This window comes from Hemitrygon akajei, chromosome 11 (genome assembly GCF_048418815.1).
Source record: "Hemitrygon akajei chromosome 11, sHemAka1.3, whole genome shotgun sequence".
Lineage (NCBI taxonomy): Eukaryota > Metazoa > Chordata > Chondrichthyes > Myliobatiformes > Dasyatidae > Hemitrygon > Hemitrygon akajei.
The window spans coordinates 164034817-164051901 of NC_133134.1; positions in this window are offsets into that span (position 1 = coordinate 164034817).

The following is a 17085-nucleotide window of genomic DNA, read 5'->3' on the forward strand; positions in this document are numbered from 1 at the left end:
CACCACAGTCTGTGGCAGAGCATTCCACTGATTTACTACTCTCTGACTAAAATAAATTCCTCCTTACCTCTATTTTAAACGGTCACCCCTCAATTTTGAGGCTGTGCCCTATAATTCTGGATAGCTCCACCATAGGAAGCACCCTCTCTACATCCACCCTATGTAGTCCTTTCAACATTCGGTAGGTTTCAATGACACACTCCCCCCCCCCCACACACACATTTTTATAAATTCCCATGAGTACAGGAAAAAGCTTCAAAAGGCTCCTCATGTTTTAACCCCTTCATTCCCAAAATCATTCTCATGAATCTCCTCTGGACTCTCTCCAATGACAACACATCCTTTCTGAGATATGGGGGCCAAAACTGTTGATAATATTCCCAGGGTGGCCTGACTAGTGTCTTATAAAGCCTCAGCATTATCTCCTTGCTTTTATATTCTATTCTCCTTGAAATAAATGCCAACATTGCATTTGCCTTTACCAAAGACTCAACCTGCAAATTAACCTACTGGAAGTCTTGCACGAGGACTCCAAAGTCCCTCTGCTCCTCTGATGTTTGAACCTTCTCCCCATTTAGATAACAGTCTGCACCACTGTTCCTTTTACCAAAATGCATTATCATACATTTCCCAACACTGAATTCCACCTGCCACTTTTTTGCCCGTTCTTCCAATTTGTCTAAGTCCTGCTGCAATCGCATTGCTTCCTCAGCACTGCCTACCCCTCTACCTATCTTCATATCGTCTGCAAACTTTGCCACAAAGCCATCGATTCTATTATCTAAATCACTAACAATGTGAAAAGCAACCATCCCAATGCTGATCACTGAGGAATACCTCTAGTTACCAGCAACCAACCTGAAAAGGCCCCCTTTATTCCCACTTGCTGCCCCCTGCCTGTCAGCCATTCCTCTATCCATGCCAGTATCTTTCCTGTAACGCCATAGGATTTTATCTTGTCAAGCAGCCTCATGTGTGGCATCTTATCAAATGCCTTCTGAAAATCCAAGTAAATGGCATCCACTGCCTCTCCTTTGTCCACCCTGCTTGTTACTTCCTTGAAGAACTCTAACAGATTTTGTCAGGCAAGATTTCCCTTCACAGAAACCACGCCAACTTCGGCTTATTTTATCATCAGTCTCCAAGTACCCTGAAACCTCATCCTTAATAATGCATTTATTAATTTTATCAATCACTGAGGTTAGGTGAACTGGCCTATCATTTCCTTTTTTTTTGCCTTCCTCCCTCTTTAAAGAGTGGGGTGACATTTGTAATCTTCCAGTCCTCTGGGACCATGCCAGATTCAAATGATTCTTGAAAGACCATGACCAATGCATCTGTTATCTTTTCAGCAATCTCTCTCAGGACTCTGGGATGTCGTCCATCTGGCCCAGGTGACTTATCCATCTTAAGACCTTTCAGTTTGCCTTGCACTTTTTCCTATGTAATAGCAATAGCATTCACTCCTGCTCCCTGACACTCACGGACCTCTGGCACACTGCTAGTGTCTTCCACAGTGAAGACAGATGCAAAGTACCCATTAAGTTCATCTGCCATTTCTCTGTCCCCCATTACTACTTCACCACAATCATTTTACAGTGATTCAATATCAACTCTCACCTCCCTTTTACTCTTTATATAACTGAGAAAACTGAAATTCTTTCCTTTCTTCTGCCTCTCTCCTTTCTTGAAGAGCGAAGTGACGTTTTCAATTTTCCAGTCTCCCGGAACCATTCCAGAATCTTGAAAGATCATTACTAATGCCTTCATGAACCCTTCAGCCACCTCTTTCAGAACCCTGGGGTGTACACCATCTGTTCCAGGTGACTTATCTACCTTCAGACCTTTCAGTTTCCCAAGAACCTTCTCTCTAGTAATGGTAACTTCACAGACATCATGCCTCCGACACATGGAACTTCCTACAATACTGAAGAATGATGCAAAATACTTATTCAGTTCATCCCCATTTCATTGTCCCCCACTACTACCTCTCCAGCATTGTTTTCCAGCAGTCCAGTATTCACTCGCGCTTCTCTTTTACACTTCATGTATCTGAATAAACTTTTGGTATCCTCTTTAATATTATTGTCTAGCTTACTTTCGTATTCCATTATTACCTTCTTAATGACTTTTTTTAATTGTCTTCTGTTGGTTTTTAAAAGCTTCCCAATCGTCTAACTTCCCGCTAATTTTTGCTTTATTATATGCCCTCTCTTTGACTTTAATGTTGGCTTTGACTTCTCTAGTTAGCCACGGTTGTGTCACCTTTCTTTTAGAATACTCCTTCCTCTTAGGGATGTATATATCCTGTGCCTTCCGAATTGTTTCCAGGAATTCCAGCTGCTCTGTCCAATCAATTCTGGCCGACTCCTCTCTCATGCCTCTGTAATTCCCTTCACTCCACTGTAATACAGATACACCTGACTTTAGCCTCTCCTTCTCAAATGTCAGGGTGAATTCGATCATATTATGATCACTTTCCCCTAAGGGTTCTTTGACCTTAAGCTCTCTCATAAATTCCAGTTCATTGCTCAACACCCATTCCAGAATAGACGATCCTCTAGCAGGCTCTACCTCGAGCTGCTCTAAAAAGCCACCCTGTACACACTCTAGCAATTCCCCCTCCTGTTGCCCAGCACCAACCTGATTTCCCGTCTAGCTGCATATTGAAGTTTCCCAGACTAGAGTAACATTGCCCCTTTGACACGCATTTCTATCTCCCATTGCAATTTGTAGAGAATATCCTTACTACTGTTTGGGGGTTTGTATACAACTTCCATCAGGGTCTTTTTACCCTTGCAATTCCTTAGCTCTATCCACAATGATTCAATTCCCCTGACCCTATGTCACCTTTTTCCAACAATTACATTTTTTTACCTTATCTTAGTACCTAACTCCCTGAACTCCCTATGCAGAACATCATCAGTCATCATTGGTACATCCATGGACCACAACCTCTGGCTATTCACCCCCCCCACTTAAGAATGTTGAGGACTCGATCCAAGATATCGCAGACCCCGGCACCTGGGGGGCAACATGCCATCCAAGAATCTATTTCTCACCCACAGAATTGCCCGTCCAATCCCCTGATTAACAAATCCCCTATCACCGCAGCGTGCCTCTTCTTCTCCCTTCCCTTCTGAGTCACGTGTCCTTCTGTCTATCTGTTGAGTGTGTGTGTATACCTGTGTGTATGTGTGTGTGTTTATGTGCGTGTGTACGTGTGCCTGTGCTTGTTTATGTGTGAGTGTATGTGTGTCTGTGCTTGTGTATGTGTGTGTAGGTGTGCCTGTGTGTAAGTGTATGTGTGTGTGTGTGTGTGTGTGTGTCTGTGTATGTGTTTGTGTGTATGTGTCTATGTGCCTGTGTGTGTGTATGTGTGTGTGTGTGTATATATGTTCCTATGTGTGTGTGTGTGTGTGTGTGTGCCTGCGTGTAAATGTGCTGTGTGTGTGTATATGTGTGAATGTATGTTTGTGTGTGTGTGTGTGTGTGTGAATCAAGATTGGGAGTTGTGTGTTAAGGTGTCTATAAATACTGTAGTGTATTTCCATGACACTGAATGTACCTACTGTACATGAACATTTGAAATGAAAACAGAAAATGCAGACAGCACTGAGTGATTGAGGCCACAGTGGTGGGATGAGAAACCAAATTAACAGTTGAGCTCAGTAGTCCTTAGAGGTGTAAGAAATAAATGTGTTTAAGGTGCAGGGCGAGGGGTGGTGGGGCCGAGGGAACAAAGAGGTAAGTGTGTGATTGGCTGGAGGCAGCAGGTTACATGATAAAAGCATAAAAATGCAAGTGAAATGGCGGATGGGCAGATGACTTGACACCCCTGTCAGGCCTTCGAATATTAATGTGAAATCTTTCTCCTTCTACTGGCGGTAAGTATTTTCACATTCTTCAGTTTAATTCTTACTTTGCAATATCCACAGCATTTTGCTTCTGTGAGTGGCCTGGTAGCCCAGGGGGGCCAGTTACTGTGCTGTATCTCTAAATAAATCAATAAATAAAGTCTCTTGTGTTCACAATATGCAAGCATTTTCCAACATCAATGGTAGACCTGTGGGAACTGGTGTAGAACAGAGGGACCTAGGGTACCACTACATGATTCCTTGAAATTGGCGATTAATTTTATTTTATTTAGAGCTACAGTGTGGAAAAGGACTTTCTGGTCCTTTCAGCCGTGCTGCCAGCAACCTACCTATTTAACCCTAAGCTAATCACGGGACAATTTACAATGACCAATTAAACTACCAACCGGTACATCTTTGGACAGTGGGAGGAAACCGGAGCACCTGGAGGGGACCCATGCGCTCATGGAAAGAGCATACAAACTCTGTTGCAGCTAGAGAAGATGGTGGAGAGGGCTTCTGGCATGCAAGCCTTCATCAGTCAGGGCACAGAGTTTAGAAACTGGGATGTCATTTTACAGTTGTACAAGAGGGCTCATTTGGAATATTGTGCTTTGTTTTGGTCACCCTGCTAAAGGAAAGATGGCATTTACAGTAGCTGGAAAGGGGGAAGAGGAGATTTATCGGACTTGAGAGACCGAGTTATGGAGAGAGGTTGAGCAGAAGTGGGCTGAGAAGTGGCAGATGGAGTTCAATCCGGAGAAGTGTGAGGTGGTACACTTTGGAAGGACAAACTCCAAGGCAGAGTACAAAGTAAATGGCAGGATACTTGGTAGTGTGGAGGAGCAGAGGGATCTGGGGGTACATGTCCACAGATCCCTGGAAGTTGCCTCACAGGTAGATAGGGTAGTTAAGAAAACTTATAAAACTTAGCTTTCATAAGTCGAGGGATAGAGTTTAAGAGACGCGATGTAATGATGCAGTTCTATAAAACTCTAGTTAGGCCACACTTGGAATACTGTGTCCAGTTCTGGTCGCCTCACTATAGGGAGGATGTGGAAGCATTGGAAAGGGTACAGAGGAGATTTACCAGGATGCTGCCTGGTTTAGAGAGTATGGATTATGATCAGAGATTAAGGGAGCTAGGTCTTTACTCTTTGGAGAGGAGGATGAGAGGAGACATGATAGAGGTATACAAGATATTAAGAGGAATAGATAGAGTGGATAGCCAGTGCCTCTTCCCCAGGGCACCACTGTTCAGTACAAGTGGACATTAAAGCTAAGGGGAGGGAAGTTCAAGGGGGATATTAGAGGAAGGTTTTTTACTCAGAGAGTGGTTGGTGCGTGGAATGCACTCCTGAGTCAGTGGTGGAGGCAGATACACTAGTGAAATTTAAGACACTACTAGAGAGGTATATGGAGAAATTTAAGGTGAGGGGAGGCAGGGTTTGAGGGTCTGCACAACATTGTGGGCTGAAGGGCCTGTACTGTGCTGTACTATTCTATGTTCTATATTCTATGTAGGTTGGGATTCTTCTCATTGGAACATAGAGGGGTGATTTTATAGAGATGTATAAAATCAGGAGGGGTATAGAGGGGGTGAATGTGTGGAGTCTTTTACTCAGAATTGGGAAATTAAGAACTAGAGGGCACAGGTTTAAGGTGAGAAGGAAGGTGGAGCAGTGCACATCCTGGTATATCAAAGTCCTTGGAGTGAACATCACCATTGGCCTATCCTGGTCCAATCAGGAGCTAAAGAAATGTTTACAAGCCCCCTTTGACACTCACCGACTTTCATTCGGGCACTATTAAAAGCATCCTATCTGGATCTATCACGGCAATTACTCTGCCCAAGACTGCAAGGTACTGCAATTGTGGACACCGCTCAGCATTTCACAGAAAGCAGTCTCCCCTGCACGGACTCTAATTACATTGCCGATTGCCTCAAACAGCATCAAAGGTCCCACCCACCCCAGACAGTCTCTCTTCTCCCCTCTCCCATCAGGCAGAAAATACAAAAACCTGAAAGCATGTACCATCAGGCACAGGGATAACTTCCATCCTGTTGCTGTGAGACTATTGAATGGTTCTCTAGTACGATAAGATGGACTCTTGACCTCACAACCTACCACGTTAACACCTTATTGTCTATCTGCACTGTAGTTTCTCTGTAACTAACACTCTATTCTGCATTCTGTTATTGTTTTACCTTGTACTTCGTCAATACACTGCTGTAACAAATTGATCTGTATGGATGGCATGCAAAACAAGTTTTCACTGTACCGTAATACCTGTGGCAGTAATAAACCAATTTCTAAATTTACCAATTTAGTGAGGAAAGATTTACTATGGACTTGAGTGCTATCTTTTTTTCAGAGCTTGGCGTGATATGGAACGAGGTGTCAGAGGTAGTATTTTGGCAGGTATATTAACAACACTTACACATACGTGTCAGCAGCTCTGCTTCTTTGGGAGTTTGAGGAGATGGACACAGAGTCTATAGAAGTGAGGCAAAGCAGCATCAACTTCATGGATGCTCTACAGATTACAGAGGTGGAGGTGTTTGCTGCCCTGAGGCAAATTGGGGTGGATAAATCCCCAGGGCTGACAAGGTGTTTCCTCAAACCAGGAGGCAGGTGCAGGGATTGCTCAGCCTTAGCAGAGATATTTAAATAATCCTTAGTGACAGGATAGCCAATGTTGTTCCACTGTTTAAGAAAGGCTCTAAACATAAACCAGGAAATTATAGGTCTGTGAACCTGACATCAGCAATGGGAAAGTTATTGGAAGGTATTCGAAGGAACTGGATAGACATGGGCTGATTAAGGATAGTCGGCATGTCTTCATGCATGGTACGTCATGTTTAGCCAGTCTTATAGAGTTTTCTGAGCAAATTACCAGGAAAATACATGAAGACAAGGCAGTGGATGTTGCTTTTAGTAAGGCATTTGGCATGGTCCAGCAAGGGAGGCTGGCCAGCCACTCGGTATTCAGGATGAGGTAGTAAATTGGATTAGACACTGGCTTTGTGGGGGAAGCCAGAGAAAATGCCTGGCCTGCTGGGTTCCTCCAGCATTTTGTGTGTGTTGCTTGGATTTCCAGCATCTGCAGATTTTCTCTTGTTAGTGGCAGTAGATAGTTGCCTCTCTGACTGGAAGCCTATGACCAGTGGTGTGCCGCAGGGATCAGTGCTGGGTCTGTTGCAGTTTGCCATCTACATCAATGATCTGGATGATAATGTGGTTAACTCGATCAGCAAATTTGTGGATGACACCAAGATTGGGGGTGTAGTGGACAGGGAAGAAGGTTATCATGGCTTACAGAGGGATCTGAATCAGCTGGAAAAATGGGATAAAAAATGGCAGATGGAATTTAATAAGACAAGTGTGAGATGTTGAACTTCGAAAGGACCAACCAGGGTAGGTCTTACACAGTGAATGATAGGGCAATGAAGAGTGTGGTAGAACAAAGGGATCTAGTAATACAGGTTGATAATTTGTTGAAAAAGGTGTCACAATTAAATATATAGGTGCTCCGAAGATGAAATAATTGGTTACTTGGGGAAAGAAAGAAATATATATACTAAAGTTATTACGAACTCCATGGAGCATGTGGGGATCTTCCAATATCCAGGCATTCCTTTTTCTTTCTTTCTTTCTTTCTTCTTTTTTTCAATAGGGATGTTAGGGGGGAGGGGTTAAGGGGAGGGGGGATGGGTAACACATATTTTCTTTTTCACACACTTTTATTCTGTAACTATTTGAAAACACAATAAAAAAAAGTTAAAAAAAAAAGAAAAGGGTGTCACAAATAGGTAAGGTTGTAAAGAAAGCCTTTGGCACATTGGGTTTCATAAATCAATATATTGAGTACAGGAGTTGGGGTGTTATGTTGAAGTTGTATAAGACATTGGTGAGACCTAAATTGGAGTTTTGTGTGCAGTTTTGGTCACCTACCTACAGGAAAGATGTAAAAAAGCTGGAAAGAGTATAGAGAAAATTTAAAAAGGATGTTGCTGGGACTGGAGGACCTGAGTTATAAGGAAAGATTGAATAGATTAGGACTTTTTTCCTTAGAACATAGAAGAATGAAAGGAAATTTGATAGAGGTATACAAAATTATGAGTATAGATAGGATAAATGCAAACAGGCTTTTTCACTGACATTGGGTGGGACTACAAACTGAAGTCATGGGTTAAGGGTGAAAGGTGAGAAGTTTAAGGGGAACATGAGGGGGATCGCCTTCACTCAAGGGTCGTGAGAGTGTGAAACGAACTGACAGCACAAATGGTACATGCGAGCTCAATTTCAACATTTAAGCAACGTTTGGATAGATACATGGATTGTAGGGGGATGGAGGGCTATGGTCCCAGTGAAGGTTGATGGGAGTAGGTAGTTTAAATGGTTTCAGCATGGACTAGATGGGTCGAAGGGTGCTGTACTTTTCTATGACTCTATTTGGGATCCCACCAAAGACTCTAAATAACTACAGACGTATAGAGGACGAGTTGCATCACCGTCTGGTATGCAGGCTTCAATGTACAGGGTCACAAGTCCAAAGTAAATTTATTATCACAGTATGTATACCGTATACAATCTTGAGATTCATTTTCTAGCAGCACCCACAGGAAAATAAAGAAATACAGTGCAATCCATGAAAAAACCACGCAAAATAAAAACAGAATCACTGAAAGTGAGGCCACAGGTGTGTTGTCTGTTCAGTGCTGAGGTGAGTGATGTTATCCACGCCTTTCCAAGAGCCCGACTGGTCCTGAACCTGGTATCGTAGGACCCAAGACTCCAGTGCCTCCTGCCCAATGGCAGTAGTGAGAAGAGAGGGTGGTAGACTCATCCAGCCTCACCACAGGCACCACTCTCCCTACCGTTGAGGATATCTTCAAGAGGTGGTGCCCCAAGAAGGAGGCATCCATCATTAAATACCCTCGCCATCTGGGACATGCCCTCTTCTCATTACCACCATCAGCGAGGAGGGGCAGGAGTATGAAGACGAATACTCACTGATTTAGGAACACCATCAGATTACTGAGACATTAACACTACTTTTCTTGCACTACAGGTGTCCCCCACCCCCCAACAAAGGTAGAGCGTTCCTATGAAACCTTTCTTAAGCCGAAATAGCGTAAAGCGAAGAACCATTCACTTATATGGGAAAACTGTTCGTAAAAGTGAAAATCCTCTTTGTAATGCGAAAACAGGTTGCTAATGTAGGTCTTTTGTAAAAGTGAAGTGGCGTAAAGCGAACATTCGTAAAGCAGGGGACACCTGTATATATTTGTTTTATTGTGATTTATAGATTTTTATGTCTTTGCTTTGTACTGCTGCCAGAAAATAACAATTTTCACATCATGTCTGGCTCTGATTCTGTTTCTGAGGAACAAGGATGGGAAGGGTTTAGAGGGATCATACTGACCGAGTTCAATAAGGATGGCAGTTTCCTGACCAGGCAAACATTAGTAGGATAGTTACAACAATCCATTTTCACGGACTCATTTGCACAGACTGACTTATATTGCTCTGTAATTACATTTGGTGGCCACATTATCAGCTACCTCTTGTACCTAATAAAGTGGCCACTGATTGTATGTCCATGGTCTTTTGCTGCTATAGCTGATCCACTTCAAGGTTCGACGTGTTGGGCATTCAGAGATGCTCTTCTGCACACCACTGTTGTAACCTGTGGTTATTTGAGTTACTGTCACCTTACAGTCAGCTTGAACCAGTCTGGCCATTCTCCTCTGAACTCCCTCATTAACAAGTTGTTTTCACCCACAGAACTGCCGCTCACTGAATGTTTTTTGTTTCTCACACTGTTCTCTGTAAACTCTAGAATCCCAGGAGATCAGCAGTTTCTGAGGTACTCAAACTACCCTGCCTGGCACCAACAATCATTTCATGGTCAAAGTCACTTAGTTCATATTTCTTCCCCATTCTCATGTTTGGTCTGAAGAACAACTGAACCTCTTGACCATGTCCACTTGCTTTCTTGCATTGAGTTGCTCCCACATGATTGGCTGATTAGATATTTGTATTAACGAGCAGGAGTACAGGTATACCTAATAAAGTGATCACTGAGTGCATATTGCTCCATAATTATTTGTATTAAAATTCCCCAGCTACCTTGCTGGCATTCGAACTTGTGTTTCTGGAGGAAAGGTCCAAATTTCAGGCATCTGGTCCGGTAAAAGGCACATTTCAAATTCCATCTGGCTGTCTGATCAGCATACTTCTGTGATCTCACTAGCCTGACTAGCTTGGCACACAATGTGGCTGAGATCCAGCCTAGAATCCGTCTAATATCCTGTCAGACACTGAACAAATTCATGCACACTGGACCTGTTACACTTTTTAATCAAAGGATACAGTTATTAATGTAAGTATTTCTGTATCATTTTATAAGAACGAGGACTGTTAGGCTGGATAACAGCTTCTTCCCCCAGGCTGCAAGATTTCTGAACACCCTGATACCACCCAGTACATTATTTATGACAGAGTCAGCTGTGGTAATACTATTGTATATTTAACGATATGTCATACCTGCACTTTATACTGAATGGTATTTCTACAGAATACCTTTTATCTGTTAGTATTATTATGTTAATATTATTTTATGTGCTTCAAATGATACATGTGCTGTGTTTTGCACCTTGGTCCCCGAGGAACAGAGTTCCATTTAGTTGTGTGCATGTATACGGTGGAATGTCAATAAACTTGAACTTGAAATATTTATTCCTTATGTATTCATTCAATTTGTAGTTCTTTCACTCACTCAGAAGGTCAGCATTTAATACCCATTCCTACTTGTCACTCTGTAGTCGGTTTCGAGGCTATTAAAGAGATTAAAAGATTAGCTTTATTTGTTGCATGTACATCGAAACAGTGAAATGCATCGTTTGCAACAAGTCAAATCGGTGAGAATTCTGCTGGGCAGCCCCCAAGTGTCGCCAACGTAGCACGCTCACAACCTACAAACACTAACCTGTACGTGTTTGGAATGTGGGAGGAAACCAGAGCACCCGGAGGAAACAAACGTGACGAACACACGGGGAAGAACGTAAAAACACCTTACAAACGGCGGTGGGAATTGAAACCCAGTCAGTGAACGCTGACGCTGTAATAGCGCTACGCTAACTGGTACGCTACCGTGCTGCCATTATATAGGATAATCGGGAGTCAATCACATATTTATTTATTTATTTAGAGGTACTGTATGGAACAGGCTCTTCCTGCTCTACGACCAAAACCGATCAGCAGCCCACCTATTTAACCCCAGCCTAATCACGGGACAATTTACAATGACCAATTAACCTACCAACCTGTACGTCTTTAGACTGTGGGAGGAAACCGGAACACCTGGAGGAAACCCATACACTCACGTGGAGGATGTACAAGCTCCTTTCAGACGGCATGGGAATTGAACTCTGTCACCCTGAGCTTTACTGCTGTTGCTCTAACTGCTACGGTGCCATGGTGCTCCAAAACATGGTTCTGGAGACCCAGCTGGGGTAAAGACAGCAGATTCCTTTCCTTAAAAGAATCTAATGAACCATATCGGTCTCTACCACAATCCAATACTTTCACGGTCACTGTAAATTATATTAACTTTCTATTCTGGATTTGATTTAATTAACCAAACTCTACCATGAAGTCTTTGTGGTTAACTGTTCAACCATGCTTGCAGTTCAGTCTCTGCCTTCGAGCTAAATAAGGTCAACCGTACTCTTAGCTCCAGAAAGGCAACTGTGAAAAACTATTATAACATTAAAGGCAACTGTATTCAGCTTTGGTGATGGATGAGCAGGTTCACCTGAGGATTAACTCCACAACAGAAAAATGCAGAAAGTTCAAACGTGTTCCCTGCTCTGTGAAGCTAAGCACAGAGGGAAATGTGTCCCTACTCAGCCAAAATAACTGAATAAGCTAATCGGACTGCATCTGTGCTAAGACTTTTTCTAATTCAATAGTCTGAGCTCTCTGGATTAGGAAGGTCAAATACTTCAAAGTAAATGTTATTATCAAAGTACATATATGTTATCCAATACTGCTTTAAGATACACTTTCTTGCAGGCATTCATTGGAAAAACAAAATAATGCAATAGAATTTATGAAAAAAACTGTACAGATCATTGCTATTGCTTGGCCTCTGGGTGGTGGGGGCTGATATTTTTTTGCTGAGGTAGGTAGGGGAGGGGGAGTGTTGATGTTTTTGTTGCTGCTTGTGTGTGGGATGGAGTAGGGGGTCTTGGGGGGGGGGTCTAATGTTTTCCTGTCATTCGTTCTTTGGGGTTTTTCTTCTGCTTTGTGGCTTTCTGAAGAGAGTAAGAATTTCAGGTTGTATCCTGTGCACGCTTCCTGATATTAACTGGAACCAATGAATCATAAATAAAGACTGACAAAAAACCCAATGAAGAAAAGAAGAAGTCAATCTGAGAAGGGGAGCTGTAAGGAGTTGTTGTAAGTGAGTCTGCCGGGCGTAGAATCAGCTCAGAGTTGCGATGAATGAAGTAAGGAATTATTATGGTTAGTACTAGATACAGTGAATAGCTTGTGCCCCTGGGACACACAGATTCTGCCTTGCAGAAGTATGTCAAGGTGGCACAAAAGGGAAAGCAGTAACATATAAAGTTAAAGTTGAGTCTGGTGTCATATGCTCAAGTACATGTGTGCATAGGTGCAGTGAAAAACTTACCTAGAGCAACATCACAGGCAAGTAACACGGGACAGGGTACATTCACTAGATAAACAAACTAAACATTACTTCATCCACCACAAGCGGAACTTCCTGCTGGCCAAACATTTTAATTCTCATTCCCATTCCCATTCCGACATATTGGTCCATGGCCTCCTCTTGTGCCAATATGAGGCCGCCCTCTGTGTGGAGTAGCCACACCTTATATTACCATCTGGTAGCCTCCAACCCGATGATATGAATACTGCTTTCTCCTTGCAGTAAAAAAAGGTCCCCACACTTCTGCTCCCCGCTCTGACCTTTTACCTCTTCTCACCTGCGTAACACCTCCCCCGGGTCCCCTCCACTTTCCTTTTCTCCTATGGTCCTCTCTCCCCTCCTATCAGATTCCTCCAGCCTTTGACCTTTCCTACCCACCTGGCTTAACCTCTACACCTCACCTCTGTAGGCTCACATCGTGCCCCCCCATCCCGCCTCCAGCACTGCTCCTCACCCCCCCACCTTTTTATTCCGGCACTTTCTCCCCTTCCTTTCCAGTCCTGAAGCAGGTTCTTGGCCTGAAACATTGACTGGTCATTTATTTGCACGGACGCTGCCTGACCTGCTGACTTCCTCCAGCATTTTGTCCGTGTTACTTTAGTGTAGTGCTGCACTTAGAGGGATTAGTACAGTGCAGGAAGACAAACAAGTGAAAGGGCCCCATTGAGGAGCCCAGAGTTCATCATTTAGTGTGCTGTAGAGTACTGTAACAGTGTGAAAAAAGCAGTTCTGACTCTGGTGCTTCATGATTTCAGTGCTTTCTATCCTCTGCCCAATGTGAGGGGGAAGAAGAGAGAATGAGGGAGTTAGGCAGGGGCTTTGATTACGCTGGCTGCTTTCTGAGGCAGTGTGAGGTAGGGAAGGGTAGATGGAGTCAATAGAGGGGAGACTGGCTTTGTGGTAGATCGGGCTTTGTTCACAACTCTCTGTCATTGCTCGAGAAGAGGAATTGTGTTACTAAGCCGGCCAGCAACCACTGGGGGGTAACTTCACTTGCCCAATCACTGAACTGTTCCCTCAAACTACGGAGTCATCTTCAAGGACTCTTCATTTCACACTCTCAATAGTTGTTGCTTATTTATTTATTATTATTATTATTATTATCATTATTTTCTCTTTTGCATTTGGATAGTTTGTTGGCTTTTGCACGTCAGCTGTCTGGCCGTCCTATTGGGTGCGGTCTTACATTGATTCTATAGTGTTTCTTGGACTTACTCTGAATCCCTGCTAGAAAGTGAACCTCAAGGCTGTTTGTGGTGGCATATACGTACTTTGATAATAAACTTACTTTGAATTTAAGCTGTGCTGTATCTGGATAGAATGATTTCTACGGTGCTTCGGCAGAAATTCTTAAGGGTCACTGAAAATGTTTGGAATTTCCTTATCCTTTGGAGGAAGAAGAGGAATGTTCTGTGAATGGTCCATCAACATGAACCATTAACTCCATTTACTTCTCCACAGCCACTCCCTAAGCAGTTAAGTCAAAGTCAAGTTTATTGTCATGTGCACACACGTATGCACAGGTGGAATGAAAAACTTAACTTGTAGCAGCATCTCAGGCACATCGATGATGAGGTACACGCTAGGATGTGCTGGGACACAGCATCAGTGATGCAAACTGGGATCATCGGGTGATTCAACGCCAGACACCCCCGCCCAGGCAACCCAGCCAGGGTTGTGTCCCAGCAGCACTGATGCACGGGTCACTCCTCTTGATCCATGACCATCTGGAGGCTCGCTCAGGAGCTTCTGTGTCAGTTCTGATGGCTCTTTCCTTTGCAGCCCCCGTACTGCCCAGGAGAGGGTAGGTTCTGCACAGCGAGCAGCCAGAAAAACCTCTACACCCCACCTCCGTAGGCTCACATCGTGCCCCCCATCCCGTCCCTGGCACTGCTCTACCAGCTCCTGGTATCTGGCTTTCTTACGTTCAAAACCCCTCCTCAACCTGGTCTTCCCAAGGCTTTGTCATTTCTACCATGACCATCTGCTCCGAGCATTATGAAGACAAGAAAAGCATAAGTTAAACACAACTTAGAATGTCCACCCCCCCCCCACCACTCCAGTGCCAGAACACGATGACAGCAAAATGCACTACAGCAATTCACCAAGCCTAATCTAACAGCATCCCACAACCCACAACATCTATCACATTGATGGCAGGTGTCTGAGAAAAATCTCCTGCAGGTTCCCCTTCAAGCCCCTCAGCATCCTGATTAAGGGACGGAGAGTCACCCAGCATGGAAACAGGCAAAGTACATATGTGTTAACATACACAATCCTGAGATCCATTTTCTTGAAGGCATTTACAGGAAAATAAGGACATACAATAGAACTCATGAAAAGCTATACGTAAACAAAGACTGACAAACTACCAACATGCAAAAAAAGACAAATTGTGCATATAAAAAATAAATAGTACTGAGAACATGAATTGTAGAGTCCTGGAAAGTGAGTCTGTAGGTTGAGGAATCAGTTCAGAGTTGAGGTGAGTGAAGTTTTTATCCACGCTCGTTCAGGAGCCTGATGGTTGTAGGGTAATAACTGTTCCTGACCCTGGTGCTGTGGGATCTGTAAGGAGAATAGTTACAGAAATTATTCCTTTCTTCACATTACAGCTTAACCAGGTTTTGTTTTAGATCTAATATATGATTTTCTTTTTAGTCTGCAAAATATACTTTAAAAAGTAGAGCAATGTTTCTGAACAATTATTTCTTCGTGATTGTATTTTGTTATACTTGTTAGTCCGCTGCAGCCTCTGAGGTTCAGGTGCAAACAGAGATGAGGGAAGCTCCTACCTTGCAGCGCAAATTGCCCTGACGACACAGTCAGACTGTGGAAGCGATGGGGTGGTGAATGGGGGGATGGGCGGAAGGGGCGTGGGGGAGGGGGAGGAATTCTTTGCTCTCTGCAGCTGAGGCCAAATTGTAGTCTTGGCTTAGATCCAAGAAAGCAAGGCTTGTCAATCACTGTGGCTTTCCATATGAAGGTCATCAATCCTCCCTTCAGAAAAAAATTTGCTTCAGCAACTATAAACATGAATTCCGTGACCAACTACAGTAGTCTGGAGTTTTTTTGTGTGTGTTCCTCGGCTACGGTAATGTTTTTCATGCATTTATTAATAGGATGGTGTGGCGGGGTGGGGGGGGGGGTGCTCTGGGTTACAAAACAAAATGTACATTTCCGCAGCACCTTTTTCAACCTCAGGTTGTCCCACACTGCACTACAGTTACAGAAATGCTTTGAAGTCAGGTCTCTGCTGTTTCGCAGTTCAAGTGACAATCGGCTTAAACGCAGCAATCTCCGCGCACAGAAAGGTGATGACTTGGGGATTTTTGGTGCTGTTGAATGAGGATGGGCATTGGCCAAGATTCCAAAGATGATTCCCCTGCTCTTTTAAAAAGTAAGGACGTGGGATCTTTGATGTCTACCTGAAAGGGCAGCTGGGGCATGGCTTTCATGATTCAAGTGAGCGATAATGCTTCTGATCCTGCTGTACGATACAATCAGTTTGATAGAATACCATTTGGCCCATCGCGTCTGTTCTGACTTTTACCTAGGAACGTGGAAGATAGAATTGTGTTCTGTGTAACACACGCAAAATGATGGGGGAGCTCAGCAGGCCGAAACGTCGACTGCACACTTTAACCATCTGCTGCCTGGCCTGCGGAGTTCCTCCAGCAATCTGTGAGTGTTGCTGGGATTTCCAGCATCTGCAGACTGTGTTCTGTGCCTTGTTATTCTTACCGAGCATTGTGGGAATGCTATGCTGGTGCCAGAATGAGTGACGGCACTTTCAGGCTGGCCCTTAGATTGTGTTGGTTGTTAACGTAAATGACGCATTTCACTGTATGTTTATAAACACTGAAATTCTGCAGATGCTGGAAATCCAGGGCAACACGCACAGGGTGCTGGAGGAACTCAGCAGGCCAGGCAGCATCTATGGAAATGAATAAACAGTCGACGTTTTGGGTACAGACCCATTATCAGGACTGAGAAGGACGGGCGAAGATGCCAGAATAAAAAGCTAGCCTCCTTCCCCCTCCCCCCACTTTTTTAATTTTGGTGTCTTCCCCCTTCCTTCTCTGTCCCGAAGAAGGGTGTTGGCCTGAAATGTCAATTCCATAGATACTGCCTGACCTGCTGAGTTCCTCCAGCTTTTTGTGTGTGCTGCTGTATGTTTCTTTTATTTTTATTTATTGAGATACAGCACGGAACAGGCCCTTCGGCCCTTTGAGCCGTGCTGCCCAGCAATCCCCCGATTTAACCCTAGCCTAAACACGGGACAATTTACAATGACCAATTAACCTACAAATGGTACGTCTTTGGACTGTGAGAGGAAACCAGAGCACCCGGAGGAAACCTGCGCAGTCACGGGAAGGACATACAAACCCCTTACAGATAGCGGCGGGACGATGTACATATGATAAATAAATCTGAATCCTGTACGGTAAAGGCACAGAAGCAATGTCTGTGTCAACCACCA